Source organism: Anthonomus grandis, chromosome 7 (genome assembly GCF_022605725.1).
Source record: "Anthonomus grandis grandis chromosome 7, icAntGran1.3, whole genome shotgun sequence".
Classification (NCBI taxonomy): Eukaryota; Metazoa; Arthropoda; class Insecta; order Coleoptera; family Curculionidae; genus Anthonomus; species Anthonomus grandis.
The window spans coordinates 32,508,400-32,524,680 of NC_065552.1; the positions used below are offsets into that span (position 1 = coordinate 32,508,400).

General features: G+C 31.7%; 1 protein-coding gene across 1 annotated transcript in view; it reads right to left on the reverse strand.

Moving 5' to 3' along the window:
- Nucleotides 1-16,281, reverse strand: part of LOC126738201 (uncharacterized) — a 265,812-nt gene that overhangs the window by 198,892 nt on the left and 50,639 nt on the right. The gene's annotated exons all lie outside the window — the stretch shown is intronic.

Below are 16,281 nucleotides of genomic sequence, written 5' to 3' on the forward strand. Positions count from 1 at the left end.
ACTTGCTCGTGTAAATTAGGCTTTTCGTGCTATCCAGGTCCTGAAAAATATTGTTAAAAATTAAATGCGGTTCATAGGTAAAAATATCATTCACACAAGACAGTACAGGACTCCTTTTTGCCATTGTGATCTCCATTTTCTCTAATAAGTCAAGCTTCTTTCCCTTGGGGCACTCATGAAGGATTTTTACATTTTCCGGGATGGAAGAAAAGCGTCTTGAGGACAATAAATGACTTGCAAAAGCCGATTTAGTCTCGGTGATTTCGGTATCTTTGTGTTTATTATATTCTCTTAAGTGTTCCTGCACTCTCGTTTTTATTTTCCTTCCAGACTGACCAATGTAAACGGCATTACAGTCCCCGCAGTTAAGTGAGTAAACTTCTGATTGGGTTAAGGGTTCTCTTTTATCTTTAATGTTTACGAGCTTTTTAAATAATATGTTGGAAGTTTTGAATGATATCTGGAAATTATAGTTTTTAAAAAATTTAGCCAATCGGGAGGAGATACTACCAAAGTAAGTGAGGCAATGAAATCTACAATTTTGAATGCTGTTGTTATGGATTAAATTATAGGAGAAAAACTTATATACTATAACTAGGGCCAGTTTTAAATGCAGCAAAACTACTCCTCGTATAATGAATGTGTTTAATTAAATACGGAAGCAATTTTTTCTATTTAAAGTGTTAATGCGAACCTATACTGGGTTTTAAAATTGCGTGATTGCAGTACAGTACATGAAACAACATCGCCGTTTCTCGAGTCAAGAGGCTTTAAATTTGAATTTCGTGAAAGGGTAAAACTTTTAATTGGAACTTACTCATGGACTTTTGCCATTAAATCGGTAATCCGGCTAGTAGTGAATGAGTTCCCTAGATTTGTACCTAATAAATCACTGGATTTCTCTAGCAAAATACCTTGTTTTTTCACACGTAAATGCTTTTTAAATGGATATTTATTAGTCGAGTTTTGAGCAATAATTGAAAAGTGGTGTAGAAGATTTCACGCGATATCTGGTATCTTTTCTGAGACATACCTTTCATTCAGCTATGAAACAATGTAGATGCAATTGACTTAGATTTTCTTATGTAATGTATTTTTTTAGTAGGACAGAATTTTCTACATCTAATAATTTCTGCAAACTAATAATAAATGTTTAACTTGGAATAACTTGCAAATGAAAAATCAAAATTTTTTTGTTAACACTTGAAAGTAAATCAGAATTGATAATATTGTGATATTGAAAATAAACATTATGAAGATCATAATTGTATGACGAATGTACTCTCTGTCTAACAATTGCTGTATGAATGTCATCATTTTCTCATCTCCATGCAATATTGGACAATTTTAGCAACAATTAAATATTCCAAGATATTTAAAAAATTCACAGTTAAATCTGAAATACCATAGAATTTATTACTAATATCTGCGCATTTGGTTGACTTTTCTGTAAACAATTTCCATAACTGTCAAGACAAAACGATATTCTTCTAAACTAGCTTCGCGTAACTTATAGTCCTTGCAGTTAAATTGCATTGTGTTAATCGATAAAATAAATATTTGTGGCTATAAATAGGAAGCTAGATTGTACTTGATAATATATGATGTCATGTCTTGTTTGAACATTTGTACGCTTATAACAAGATATTTAAATTTTAATATTACTTGGTGCTAATGTATGCAATATAAGCAGGTATTTATCCGATTCTCTCGTACTTGACATAAATTAAATTTGCAATACCAAGCACCTAGAATCTCCCATATCCTGAAAGTGCTAAAATATCTACCCATCTACAAACTGATATTTTACATTTTTACCATATAAGATTAGTTTAAAAAAAAGTATATTGGTGCTATAATTTTTCCAATTAATTCCAAATACCTACTGCATTTCTTAAGTAACTTAACAATTAAATGGTGAATTTAGGTCCTTACTAAGATAGTCAATTTCAAAAGAATAAATATAATAATAACATGCTTCAAACTTTACTTAAGCAAATAAATGTAGAATCAATAATCCGATAGACAGACAATGGTCGTTCTATAAATACACAATAATTGAACTGGTGCGTACTTTGGTTAGCTATTATTACAGACCGAAGACCAAAAATGCAAATGTTAATGTATTAAACATCAAATTGTGTGCATTACATCCTTTGTTTTTTTTTTAATATTTTACCATAATTATACGTAATGGAATCACGTGATTTTGTTAATTTGATGAGAAGGCTGCAACGGTAGTGACTAGAACTAAAATTGTATGTTTATTTCTAAATGAGTATTTGATCCTTTTATTAATGTAGTCTTTGGCAAATTAGGTATATATAAAGAATTATTTCAAAATTTAAAAAGAAATTGATGATAATGAATAAATAAGTAGGTCCATTCTAGTAAGTCACTAAAATAGACATTTCTGGCAGCTCTGGATTTTCTCCAGAGGTTTGCTCCAGATTTTTAGACAATTTTTCTTTTCGGAAATCTTAAATTAGCTATTTTTTCTACATTTGTTCCTCTATTTAATTAATATTTCTTGCACAGATTTCATAAAATTTGCCTTTAATTTATTATACAGTGTGAGTCTGTAACTTGGAATAAATTCAGTAATTCATATACTTTTTTTTCTCCAAAAAACCATCGGACCCGGCGATTCAGGTTCGTAGCTCTTTGTTGTTGAAAACAAAGTTATACAATGTGTCCCAAAAATAAAATATGACTTCATCGACGATGTTTTTAAATAGTAAATTGCTAAGACTTGTCTTCGGTGAAAAGTCTTTTACTTTGTAATTAATAATAATAAGTCAAATAATCAGATTCGAGTACTTTTTTTAATTCAAACGCAATGTATTTAATTCGTTAACTCATAAGCACAAGATTGAAATGTTAATGATGATTGGATACGGAGATAGAACAAGAACCCAAAAGGAGATTATGGACTTATTCGGAAACGTGTATCCTGATTTACCACCGATATCGCAAGAACCGACAACGCGATATTGTAAGCAAACTTGAAAATCAGTTTTAGGAAAATGGCCACATTAGAAGAACAACTATTTCTCAATGAAAATCCCAAAATTATGTGTTATTATCCGTTCAAGAAAATTTACACTACACAAGTAGCGCGCGAATTGGAAGTGAGTCAGGTCAGTCTTCAATAGTAAGGGTTCTTTCTGAAGCCACATACATTTTTATCCCTTTAAACTAACAATTTAGAAAAATCGAAATTTGCGAATAATACTGTTAAAACAGAAAATATTCTCTTTTCTGTCAATTGACAAAAATATTATGAGCACAAGAAAATCTATGTTGGATGAGGCAAGGCCACACTCAATACCCAGGGAAAGTAAATGTTTGGGTAGGAATTCTAGGCCAGCAAGTTATAGGCCCAATTTTCTGTGAAGAAAATCTAAATGGAGCGAGATAATTACAGTTTTCACAAGAAAAACTAACTTGAAATCTAGCTGCTCTGTTTCTGGATCGAATAGAAGCTGAGATGCAAAATAGGAACATCTAGTTTGAACGAGAAGCACGCGCCTCCCCATTTTGCATGTCCTGTTTAAAATTATATGGATAATTATTTCCAGGAAGATGGATTGGTACAAGAGGATCTTTTGGGTCACCTAGATCTTCCGATCTAACCTCTTTAGATTTTTTCCTATGGGGGGTATTCGAAATCCATGAATGTAGATTAATTTCTCCACAAGTTATAAGATATGTTCAAAACGAATTTCAAATACGTAAAAAAACCTAAATTTTGCAGTTTTGTATAAGTGGATATAAAAGACATTTTAAAAAGAAAAATCATCGATAACGTTATAATATGTATTTATTAGCAAAGGCTTTTTTACTAAGGTGTTCAAATAGAATAATTCCAAATTTTACAGTCCTTGATAATTGCTTACTACTAATATTTTTTTTGGAATAAATTATGATTTAACAGACTAGTTTCCGTTTCAAAAAAGAGTCAACTTCTGCAAAACTATATTTTCCTTTCTCTCCAAAGTCCCATTGACGAATTTAAGCTTGAGTTACTGGCAGGTAATTGCACAATTGAATCAACATTTCTGAAATTTGTTTTTTTATAATTTCAAGATTTGTTTTTATATTTTCACGAGAAGGGCTTACTACGTAGGAGAGGGCAATTTGTAAAAAAAAAAAGTCGAATTAAAAAATTACATTGGGTTTTTGAATGCACGAGTGTAATTTATTTTAATATTTCCCGAATTAATTGAATACTCGAAACAAATAAATTCCAATACGTTTTTAGTAAACAGCAAGGGACGGTAAGGAATTGGGGAGAGTAAGAACTCATAGACAATTAGGCATGGCCACCTTTGCAAACCAAAATGTATACAGAAACCGTAACAGTGGGGTACACTCTTGGTGGAAATAAAGGGATTTGTCCATACAACAATGAAGTAGTTTATATAAGTAACTATCGACAATATATTTTATATCAAGAAATATGCATATATATATATGCCACCCACGAAAAAACCAACGTCTTTTAGCAGGATGTTCATAACCAGCACTATGAGTCCATAAAAACCGACGAATGAACACGATTATATATATATTCCAGTCTAAAGACCGTTTGGACACCAAAATACAATGGAATGAAGCTACTAATTGATATAACAATATGAGAAAATATAGGTTTATTCCAACTGACCACGACATTAGATTCCAGATAATATTCTGGAATTAAAAAGTATTCTACATTTAATCGTACCACCCAAGAAGCTGCATGCAGTAATTATTTTTTTACACTTACAGTTGAGACATTCTTCTCTACAATAAACTGCGTTTTTCAATGGAATTTCTTTTACTGGAAATTTAAATGACTTACTAGAACTTGCCACCACTGCTTCACCTAATTTATTTTATTTTTCCTCCAATCTTTTTTGGACCTTTCCTAATCATCATGGCAGTATATATTAGGTATATGGCTAGTATATTCAAAGCAAAAAGTTTTTCTTTCTTTTTTAAAAAATTAATTTTCAAGGGAATACAATGATAATTTAGTTAGTATTGACCAGCATGGTCGGTTTCTTTGTAGGCCATGATAACCATGATTACTTAACAAGCCCCTTTGCATTTATTATCATATCAACAAATGTGTCCAAATCAGTCTGCAATCTTAAATGTCTCATCCAGTTTGACACCGTTAAAATTTACTGCAGATGGATTGTGTTTACTGTTGTAAATCAATCTCCGTTGCAGGGTGGCAAATTGCTAGTTATGGAATGGAACATTTCTAGAATTGTAAGACCCTGTTTATTTTCTAAGGAATTGAAATATTTTTCTTAGTTATTAAGATGAAATTAATCGGTCTGTCCGAAAAGAGGTCCAGGATATTTACAAAACTAAAGCTAGCTCAGCGGTACTGTAAGTAACCACTCGAAATAAGAAAGTTTCCCCTCGGGAATTATTTTTATGGGTTTCGATAAAAGAGTCTGAGATAAATATTTGGTTTATAAAATTCAATTGAGTTTTGGTCACTAAAGAGTGAAGTTATTTAATAAAAGCAATAAAGGGTATTGCGACGTGAAATAAGTTGTGTTGGTTTGGTGTAGCGTTTTACTACAAGAAAGGGTGAGTGTTATCACAGAGTATGCTTATTTCTATCTTATTGATTACACCGATATTTTACCTTTTTAATTAAAAATGTGATTAATGAAATATTTTAATGACCGATTGTTGTTTGTCTTGCTTGTGTTGTTGTGACGATTGTTTATTGTTTCTTGTTAAGATACTGAGCTGGTCTGGGACCATTGCACAGCTCGTTGTATTTAACAAGGCTTTGTATCTGGAGAGGACCCTCGCGTTTTGGTGTCCATTGCACCCCTCAGTACAAAGTGTGTTATCGTCAAGTGGTCTAGATCGGAGATTGCTGTCTCAATCTCGTGTTTTATGATAATGATTTTGGCTACGGTTTGTGAGTAATGTAGTGCTCACGTTTTGGCATATTGAACGATTGTATATCATTCAATATCAGTACGTTGTCGTTACTGGGACATTTAACAATCGGATAAAAGTAATAAATTGGTGAATAATGAATTTTGGTATATTAAAGTAAAGTGGTTAAATTTTGGTAAACATGAATTAAATGGTTATCGTAAAAGTAAAATCACTGAGCAAGTTTAAAACATATTAATTCATAGTTTTCATATTAATGAGTTTTGCTTAACTTCTTTTTAATTAATTTTATGGGAAGAAGTGTGCTCAGGTTACTTTTATTATTTCAGGTCTACACGTCACCATCTCTACTTTGGAGTCGCCCAAGCGCCCAGTTGTTTTACAAGGTGTTTATTCTATTGTTATGATTTATTTTGATTATTTTGAATTTATTTAACGTATTAAAAATTATTTAAATGACGCTCACAGGTTTTAATTATTATAGAATGTAAATTTTTTATGTGTTAATGTATTTCCGTAACATTTTAGTCTTTTTATCGATCGTTTGATGATTCTGAACTGTTCCTCGTACACGCCTGTGACTATGATTCATACCAGCTGCAGAAACCGAGGTTCTAAATATATAAATTTATTTATGATTAATTTTTCTCAAGACGTGTCTCATCAACCATCATCAATGACTCATCCTAAAACAACAAGAGATTTTTTTTATTCAAACATCATAAAAGACGTGACGCAGAACGCCCTAATCACCAAAATTTCACGGCCAACAACAAAGAAAAGATCTAAACAATCGAAAATAAAATTTAAAAATAAAAATACTTTCCTCACGCACCATAACCCGAAACAATAGAATGCGATAGATACGGTCGTGCCCCAATCACGCCAAAACAACCCACCTACATAAAAAAAAAGAAAAAAAAACAATTGCTGCAATCGACTCGGGTTCTTAAAGATAAACCACTCGTTCTCTCTCTCTCTCTCTCTCTCTCTGTGCTACGGTAGAAATCATGGCCCGCATGATAAAACACGAAGAGTAGGTATAATAAAATTTTATCTCTCAAGGCAGCACGGTTACAATGTATTGTAGAGACGGCAACGCCGCTTGAAAACAAACAAAATAAAAAAAGAACGGACCCATCGTCATGGGAAGCAGCGAGGCACCGACCGACTCGCAGAGTGTGAAGCATCGAATGAGCCGGCAACGCCGTAATAACAGAAATGTGGCTACGGCGCTTTAAGGGGGCTCCCGCCAGCTGAGGTCAAATGTGCGACGTTGCCGTTCATAGCGGCGTGCTTTTGATGGATGATATAAAATATTGGGTTAAAAGCATTTTGCCTATCGGCTGCATTCGCTTGGATATATAAATAACTAAAGTGGTTGGAAGGTTTGGACGTTCGATAATATACACTATGGGACAAAAGCAGAGAAACTTCAAAATTAGGTTTTATTTGAGTATGCCGAGAGTAATGCAATTTTATACATAATAAAAATCAACATGAGTTATAATAAACAATATAAACCAAAAATTTTTTTACTAAATATTTCAAGAAAATTTTTAATAAAATTAATAGTGGGTAGAGTATCCCTTATTGGCAATAACCTCTCGACATCGGTTTGGCATGGATTCTAAATGTTTCATAATGGTTTGTTCTCAAATAGAATTTCAGGATTCTTGAAAAACTTTTATTAAATCATTTCTATTGTTGATCTGACGTTGTCCGGTCTGGTTCTTCGCAGAGGTTTTCAATAGGGTTAAGATTGGGTCGTTGTGCAGGAAAGTCTATAACCCTAATCTTTTCTGATAAAAACCATTCTTAAATTACCTTTTATTTATGTTTAGAATCGTTATCCTGCTGATATATCTAAATTAAATGTTGGTATTTTGGTTTTTTAGTTGTTACACACAAAAAAAATCTATCGTTTTGTCAAAGACTTGTGCTTTGATTCAATGACTTCTTACATTCAGTATTCCTCAATTACAGTAGAGTTTTATCCAACTACAAGTCTAAATTTGGTAACTAATTATATCATATCTTGGATTCAATGACAAGATGTTATCGGATTTTAATGAAAGATTTAATTACAAGGTTTCATTGAATTAAACGGGTAGTTTATAATCGATTTGAAAATACTTTTTTTTGCCTTAACTTTATGGTTCTTTTGTTAGGATCGCATGTTGAATTGTTTTGATGCCTCATGTTGTTTCATAGATTACCAGTGTAGTGCATTATAAAATAATGAATTATAGTATTTGAATTTTGTCAGATTTGTAATTGCCCCAATCTTAACTACAATTGGAAGAATTTAATACATTAATTGTCAGAATAATTAGTAATTTTGCAAAAATTGCTCATTAAAATTGAGGATATTAAAACTTATAATTGACATTATAGGTATCTGGATTCAAATCTAAATGCAGGGTGATTTTTAATTTATACGCATAAACTTGGGAAATTATTGCTGATGACAAATAACTAAAAATTAAAAAATATGTTAGTTAAATATTTTTAGATTTTGAAATAATTTGTTTTTTGTTCACAAAAAATTATCAACTTTATCAGGTGGAATTTTGATTATAAAGGGCGATTTTTTTATTTAGTGATGGATTTATCGATGGAAACCGTTAACATTTAAACCATTTTGATTATGTCAAAGTTGTAATCAGTTGATTCCATCGCTGAAAAAAAAAACATCCTTTATAAATAAAATTCCACCTCATAAAATTCATACAGATTTTCGTAAAAACACAAATTATTTTAGAATCTAAAAATATTTTACCGTCATTTTTTCTTCATTATTTTTGTTATCAGCAATAACTTTTCAAGTTTATACATATAGGTTAATAATCACTCTGTAGGTATTTGAGTTAGTAAGAAAGAAATAAGTTCCACAAAGTTTCCAAAAGTACAACCTATAATCAGTTATGCCTTATTACAAATAAATATAAAACATGCCAAAAAAAACAAGACTTTCTCAATGTGACAGCTAAAAAAGGTCAAAAATTTTTTTAGGGTATTACATATAAGTTATACCAAAAAAGAAAAAAAGAAAGAAAGAAAAGAAACAGAGACGAAACGTCATGTTTTATATCTATTTGTAATAAAGCATAACTGATTATACACTATTATGTACACTTGTTCCAAAAGTCAAAAAAAATAAAAAACATTTTCCTTCATTTCTAAGACCACTAGGAAAACAGGAACAGGAAACAGACTAGAAATAAAACAGGAACTAGAAATATACAAAACCAAATAAATTTATTCATTTATATAATATATATATTATAATAATATATGAATTAAAAAAACGTGAAAACTGCAACCATGTCTGACATTATGTATTACATACAGAGGTAGGAACTTACCTTCAAAGATAGGTATAAGCTCCTCTAAATCATGTTTTTTTAAAAACTCGTCCATCGTACTATAATTAATAATATTATAGATCTACAACACACAATTTAAATTAGCACGAACACAAATTAACATGCAGGCGCTGGGACCATAATGCTGCTTTTTGAAACAAACAAGCCAAAATGACAAGTGACGAGGCGACAGGAGGACACCTCCACACAGGCACGCCGCACAGATTTACGCTATTTGGTAGATCCAAATTATATACCAATCTACAAGGGGAGTACAAAGTAGTTGAGTTAACGACAAGGATCATTGAAGTTAATATAAGATGTCTTTGGCCCAATACTACTGGGTAATTCTCTGAACAATTTAGACATTGCATTAATAACATGGTGTATTGTGACAGCAATAGTTGTGTTTTAAAGAAAATAAATATATTTTAAATTAATTACTGAATAATGTGTTTGTAGCAAATGATTTTAATTATCAAATAAATAGTATATTTTTTTCAATGAAAAGCATGATATATATTAAAATTACATAAATGCTTTCATTAAATTAATGCTTATATCAGTATTGGAGGGACACAATATATCATTAAATAGAGACATAAAGTATTTAAAATTTAATTGCGTAGCTGTAATTATCTTGAACTTAAGGGTCAAATCGTTTGGATAACATGGAATTGAAACTATTATAAATATATTTAAAACAATGAAAAAACATCCAAATACTAACAAATAATTGGAAACACAACAGTATTTTTTTCTGTGTATTGTCGTTGTTGTTGTCAGTGTCAAATAGTGAATGTATTTTGGAGCAACTATTTGAAGTATTTGGCAAGTGGTGTTTATTATTTTTGAAAGGCGAAAGCAGTGTCACCCTGAGTTTATTAGTAACTACACTTTATTACCTATATTGTTGTTGTATGAAATATGGGAAAATTAACCAAACATGAAAGAATCGAAATCTTGTGCATGATTGGTTTCGGAGATATGTCTCGTACTCAGAAGAAGGTTGTTCAGTTGTTTAATGCAACTCATCCTGATTGGTCGCGTATTAGCCAAAGCACGGTAATCAGAGTTGAAGCAAAGTTCGGGATACTCAAAAATCTGGTCGGGGTTCAATAACTGACGATAAGCTTAAGGGCCCAAGATAATCCCAAAGCCACAATCACAGACGCACGGCTTCTAATGTTAATTTATCACGATCTACTAACTGTGCATAAAATATTGAAAAAAGCAAAGTTCCACCCTTATAAAATATTCTTATTTCAAGAGCTATCGGAAGATGATTTTGATCGCCGAAATAAATTTTGTGACCAGTTATTAATGATCTTAATGCAACGATTATGTAATGATAACAATAATTTTGTAAAAGGGATAATATTTTTTGACGAAGCAACCTTTACTCTAAACGGCCATGTAAACAGACAGAATTGTCGATACTGGGCGACCAAAAACTAGAATGTTACACCCTCAAAAAGTCAATGTGTGGTGCGGTATACTGCCGTGATTAGCAAAAACGCCGTATGTGCAAAAAAGTTGAAACGGAGAAAATGGTTTTTAAGTAAATTGCTCAACAGTACCAAACGATTTTTTAAAACTTCTTTTTTACTGCATCATATTTTTTCAATGTTAATAAAAAAACATTCTTACTGAAAAAAAACGACAAGATCTGTCATTTTTTTTAAAAACGCATTTACTGCGTTTTTGCTAATCATTTAACACAAAACTTAACACAGCCTCTCATACAAAAACGCCCTACTGCATTTTTCTTAAGCAATGAAAGAGGTTTTTGGTATTCTGAAAATGCAGTAATAAAAAAAACTGTGAAAAAGCAAAACAAGATATATTTATAAGACACTTTAAAAAAAGTTGAATAATACACTTTTAACACTTAAAATTTTTTAGTCCAATATATAAATAGTAGGCAAATTCAACCAGAAGTCTCTCTAATTGTCGGATAGAACTTATTCAAGGCTCTTAAGTAAAGCATCTCTTTTTTCTGCGGGAAAACCACAAGGACCCATTAAAGGTTTCAGGAATTTCAAACCATTTTTAATAGCCTTAACTGTTAAAAAACAACTTTTCCACTGTTAAAGGTTTGTACCGCCGTCCTTCACAAAATCCGGAAAATCCTATGTTTTTTAAAAATAGTTGTGTTAAAGATAGTGGAAACTATCCGAAAACAAACTGACCTGTCATGACTCTACGGAACTGTACCGATGAAAGATGGCGAGTTCGCTGGAAAAAACGCCACAGCTGATGACTGCCTAGCAAAAATGAATCACTTGAAATTTAGATGCAACACGCACAAGGCCAAAAAACAAAAAAAAAATAGATGCAACATTTTTCTTAAACAGCCATTAGATATGGCATTTATCCTGAGCAGTTGTTTAATATTATAACAGACACGGCGTTTTAGATATTCTGTTTTGATGGTTTTACGTTCGATACGGCCTTTTTACTAATTTGAAAAGATAAATAATGTAACTTCAAACTTATTGAAGTAAAAAAACAAAAAGTGCATATACGGCGTTTTTGCTAATCACGGCAGTATAGTAGAAGGAAGAGTTTTAGGACCTTACTTTTTTGATGACACTCTCACTGGCGAGAGGTATTTGCACTTTCTTCAAAAAATGATCTTCTCCCCGCTCTGATAATTTTGTATTCGAATTTGGAAGAACTCGACATGAACCAACGTGACCTTTTTTTCAGCAAGATGGAACCCCGCCACACTATGCTTTACCCGTTCGCAGTTATCTAGATGAAGTTTTTTCAAATCGGTGGATAGGTAGATGAGGGTTCATTGAATGGCCACCCAGATCGCCAGACTTAACTCCCCTCGATTATTATTTATGGGAATACTTAAAAACTAAAGTGTATGTCACTAAACCAGCGAGTTTAGAAAATTTAAATGAACAAATACCCAGGAAAAGAAAGAAAGAATACTCTTCAAAAAAGAATTTTTAAATCGCCTTGGTTTTTGTCAGGTTGTTAACGGTGCTCAATTCGAACATTTCATTTAGATAGGTATTTCTTTAATTTTACATTTTATCATCGTTTTTCGTTCAAAATTGCTTATGTAACCACTGTTCATTCGTACCATATCCTTTGTAAAAATGCGTTCTTTCTGATTCTGAATCAAAAAATTGTGGTTTCCTTTTAAAAAACATATTGATGCCGCCATATCTTTTTTTTGAGTCACCCTGTATATTTGATTTCCACGTAGAAAAACCCTAAACCCATTATTAAAATCGACGGATTAAGGCATTTTTTTCAGAAACTGTCCATTTCATTTTTATTGAATTTATACGCTACTTTACGGATGCACTGTATAATAGCTGCAATACCATGTAATGGTCTTATACCGTATCTAGAAAAGCAGCCCCATATCATGCAGGATCCACCACCATCCCCTACAGTAGGCTTTATATACCTTGGATCAAATATTTTGCCTTCTGGACAATGTACCCACGATATTCCACCAGACCCAAATAAATTAAATTTAATTTCATCAGTAAAAAAAACTTTCTTCCAGTCCTTGGGTGTCCAATGCAAATATTTTTTCGCAAGTTGAATATGGCCTTCAGGTTCTTCCTGCTGATTAGCGGTTTTTTAGAAGCTCTTCTACTAAATAATCCTGCTCCCCTTAGACGTCTAATAAATAAATTTAAAATAAATTTTTCATGCAATATTTTAGGCAATAACTTTTTGGTCCTAATTTAAATGGGTAAACAAAATGCAAAATCAACGAACTGATAATGGTATTTAAATATTATAATAAAATTTGTGAAAACAAATAACATCTTTCCAGATCGGAATAGGCCCATATTTTAAGCTATTTGCTTTTTGGTCTGGGATATATAAATTAGTTTATAAAGAGGCTATAAATATTCGTTAACATTGAATATGCAAAATTAATAACTTAGTCCAAATGTATTGAAGTCAATGTAAGACACTGAATACCCTGTAAATTCGCTAACTATATAATCAACTCAATATCTTGTCATGGGATCCAGTTTGTTAATATATGATCATTTAATTGATACTATAAATCCTACTTAAAACACATCGAAAAAAATATTGAAAATCATAATTACTACTGCATTTATTTGATAAAATCAATAAAAGAACCAGGCCAGCCTTTCCCATCTAAATGGGTTTTTAATGTAACGCTGCTATATTATGTGCATGTGTGTATTCATGTTTATTCCGATTAGCAACGATTTTTTACTTCTTCCTTTCTGAATGTTTAATGATGCAACGTTAAAAGCCACCGGAAAATATAGTACAAAAAGTATTAAAATTGTCGGCTAATGGTTGTTTTTGTAACATTTCCATTTAGAAGTCCTTATCATAAACCCTCTTTGGCATATTTCCAGAGTGCCATAACGGAAAAACCGCTTCCTTATTTGTTCTAAAAATTCCGCTTTATTTTATTCCGTTACTGTTCATATCAGGAGCAGAAAATCGAAAAAAAACTCGCTTCGACGTCCTCTACGCTGTGTATCCATGTTTTTAAATTCCTATCAATTTGAAGGCTACTGGCCATAACCGAAACGGGACAGTCGGGATGACCAATACGAAATTGTCGTTTTAAGGAGAGAGATTTCATGGGCCAATTCGGTGTCGTTCTCTGTAAGCATAGAAAAGGGTTCCAATAAATTTTTACTACGTCTGGGTATATAACTACGGGTCTTGAGGGAAGTTTTAGGGCGCAGATATAATATTATGTCGAATATTGAGTTTCTCAACGAAACATAGAATTTAATCGAGAAGGAATGTTTGGGGTAAAAAATCGTAAAACTATCGCTCTTCGTAGTTTGAGCCATTTGGAGGAAATCAAATGTTTTCGTCAATATCACTAACTTATTACAACATGAATAAGCAGATCTCACCACAATTTTAATTATTTTTTTACATTTTGTAAATGAATCTTGCTGCTTTCAATAAAATGCACTTCTGGTCGTAAGTGTAATATTAAAAAAACCTATCCTGTGCTCTTTCAATACTTTTGCTCTAAATAAACATAGATAAGGGAAGTCACACTTATAAAACTCTAAAATACTCTAGACGTTGGAGAACATAAGTAAAATACACAAGCTTCATAACTTCAGGAGAGAAATCCCTTCTGTTACGCTGTATTAAATTCCAGCTGCGAAGCGAAATCTCTCATATGAGACCATACATCAAAGTTTAATTATTATTAATAGATGGGAAGTGAAAGGTATTATTTCCCTTAGAGAACGTCATAACCAAGCACTTTAAAATATTCAATAATGAATCATTTGGGTCGACCGTTTTGCAATGTAATCCATTTTTCTGGAGTTAAAGGCATCTTCAATATATTCAATTTACCGAAAAAGTCATCTGCAAATGATGCAAAAGATGCTTGGAGGATAAATTTATTTTTATTACAAACATCATTGACGAGGACAAACTAACATTTTTTACAATATAAAGAAAAATTACTTTCTACATATTAAGTAGTGTAATATCTGGATACAAAGTGCAAGAATCATTTCCAGTATATCATCCACACGATTGGTACCAGTTGGTGAGAACAACTGGAAGAAAAAGACAATTTAAAGTCCACGAAATGGAGCAAAATGAATTCTTGGATTTTTCCGGGTTATTAAAATCAGTAATGGTCAACAGAAAGAAAAATATATTAGGCGAACAGTTTTATTGGCATAATGTGCAGTGGCTACAATATAATAATGGCGGTATGGTACGTTACAAAAGTTCTATATCTGATACTAAAGATTTTAAAATTATAAGCTTTCTGAGACGGGGCAAAAGTCAAAACCTAAAAGATTTGGTAGTTAAGGAACTGTATACTAAAGGGTTACTTCCAATATCAAAGGAGAAAAAGAAAGACTTGTGTTCGCTTCTTTCTTTGGTGCCACCAGTGTTTCACCAATTTTATCAAAATTTACCTACCGATACTAAAGTTATTGATAATGACCCAGATCTAGTGGATGAAGCTTAGAACAAGAAGAAAATTAAATACTTACTTAGGCTAAATGAATCAATTAGTTTCTAAGGGAAAAAAAGTTAGTTTGTGTTTTTTAAAACATGTATTTTGATATTATTTGCCTTATTAAAAGTTACTCCATTCTAATATAAGTCCTTTATTAAAAATCAGTAAGCTAAAAAAAACTTTTTTTTTTGTTCATAAAGACTTAAGTCATTCAAATTTTGGAAAATACACTTTTGTAGATAATGAATAGTATTTGATCTAAAAAAGAATTAAATACTCTGACTAATATCAAAAACTTCAGGCTTTAAATTAATAATCGGATTTACAGCAATTTTTTAAATTTTCACATACGTTTTCTGAAAAACTATATTTTTTGACTTAAGCCCCTATTACCTAACATCAAAGATTTCATAAATATCCAGAAAAGCAAAATAACAATTGATTACTGGCAGTTTTGGATTGACAAAATTATAATATTGCACAATGTATTGAACTGATTTAACCAACTTCTATTATTTTATTTATTAATGAATCGACATTATGATTGTTTTTTATTTTCATTTTTTTAAATGTAGGTCTTTTGGTATTACCGATGTTTCTGACTTACAGTACAGCTGAGAGGCAAATTTGTGAAATTAAATAGAGAATTGTATTCATAATATACGTTCCCTACAACTATTCCAAAAGAGTTTTTTATAACGGAAATAAGCCAAGAAAAATCCGAAGGGATTAAATGGAGGACCCCAGGGCATTAGACCCCAAGGAAAAGAAGAGATTAGCAAAGCGCTTTATCAACTTTCTTTAATCCATTTCTGTGGCTAATTATTTTCATAATTTAATTTTCTACAAATTGACCTATTTTATAGTTTTGTTGAGAGGTTCGTCTTAAAGCTGACACTGGACGTGGCTACTTTTCTTGTTTTTTTTTTGGACACCTTTAATTCCGTAGTAAAGTCGGGTGAGATGAGATGAGTCGGTTAAAACTTGAAGAACGCGCCATGCGATGGCGCTGCCAGC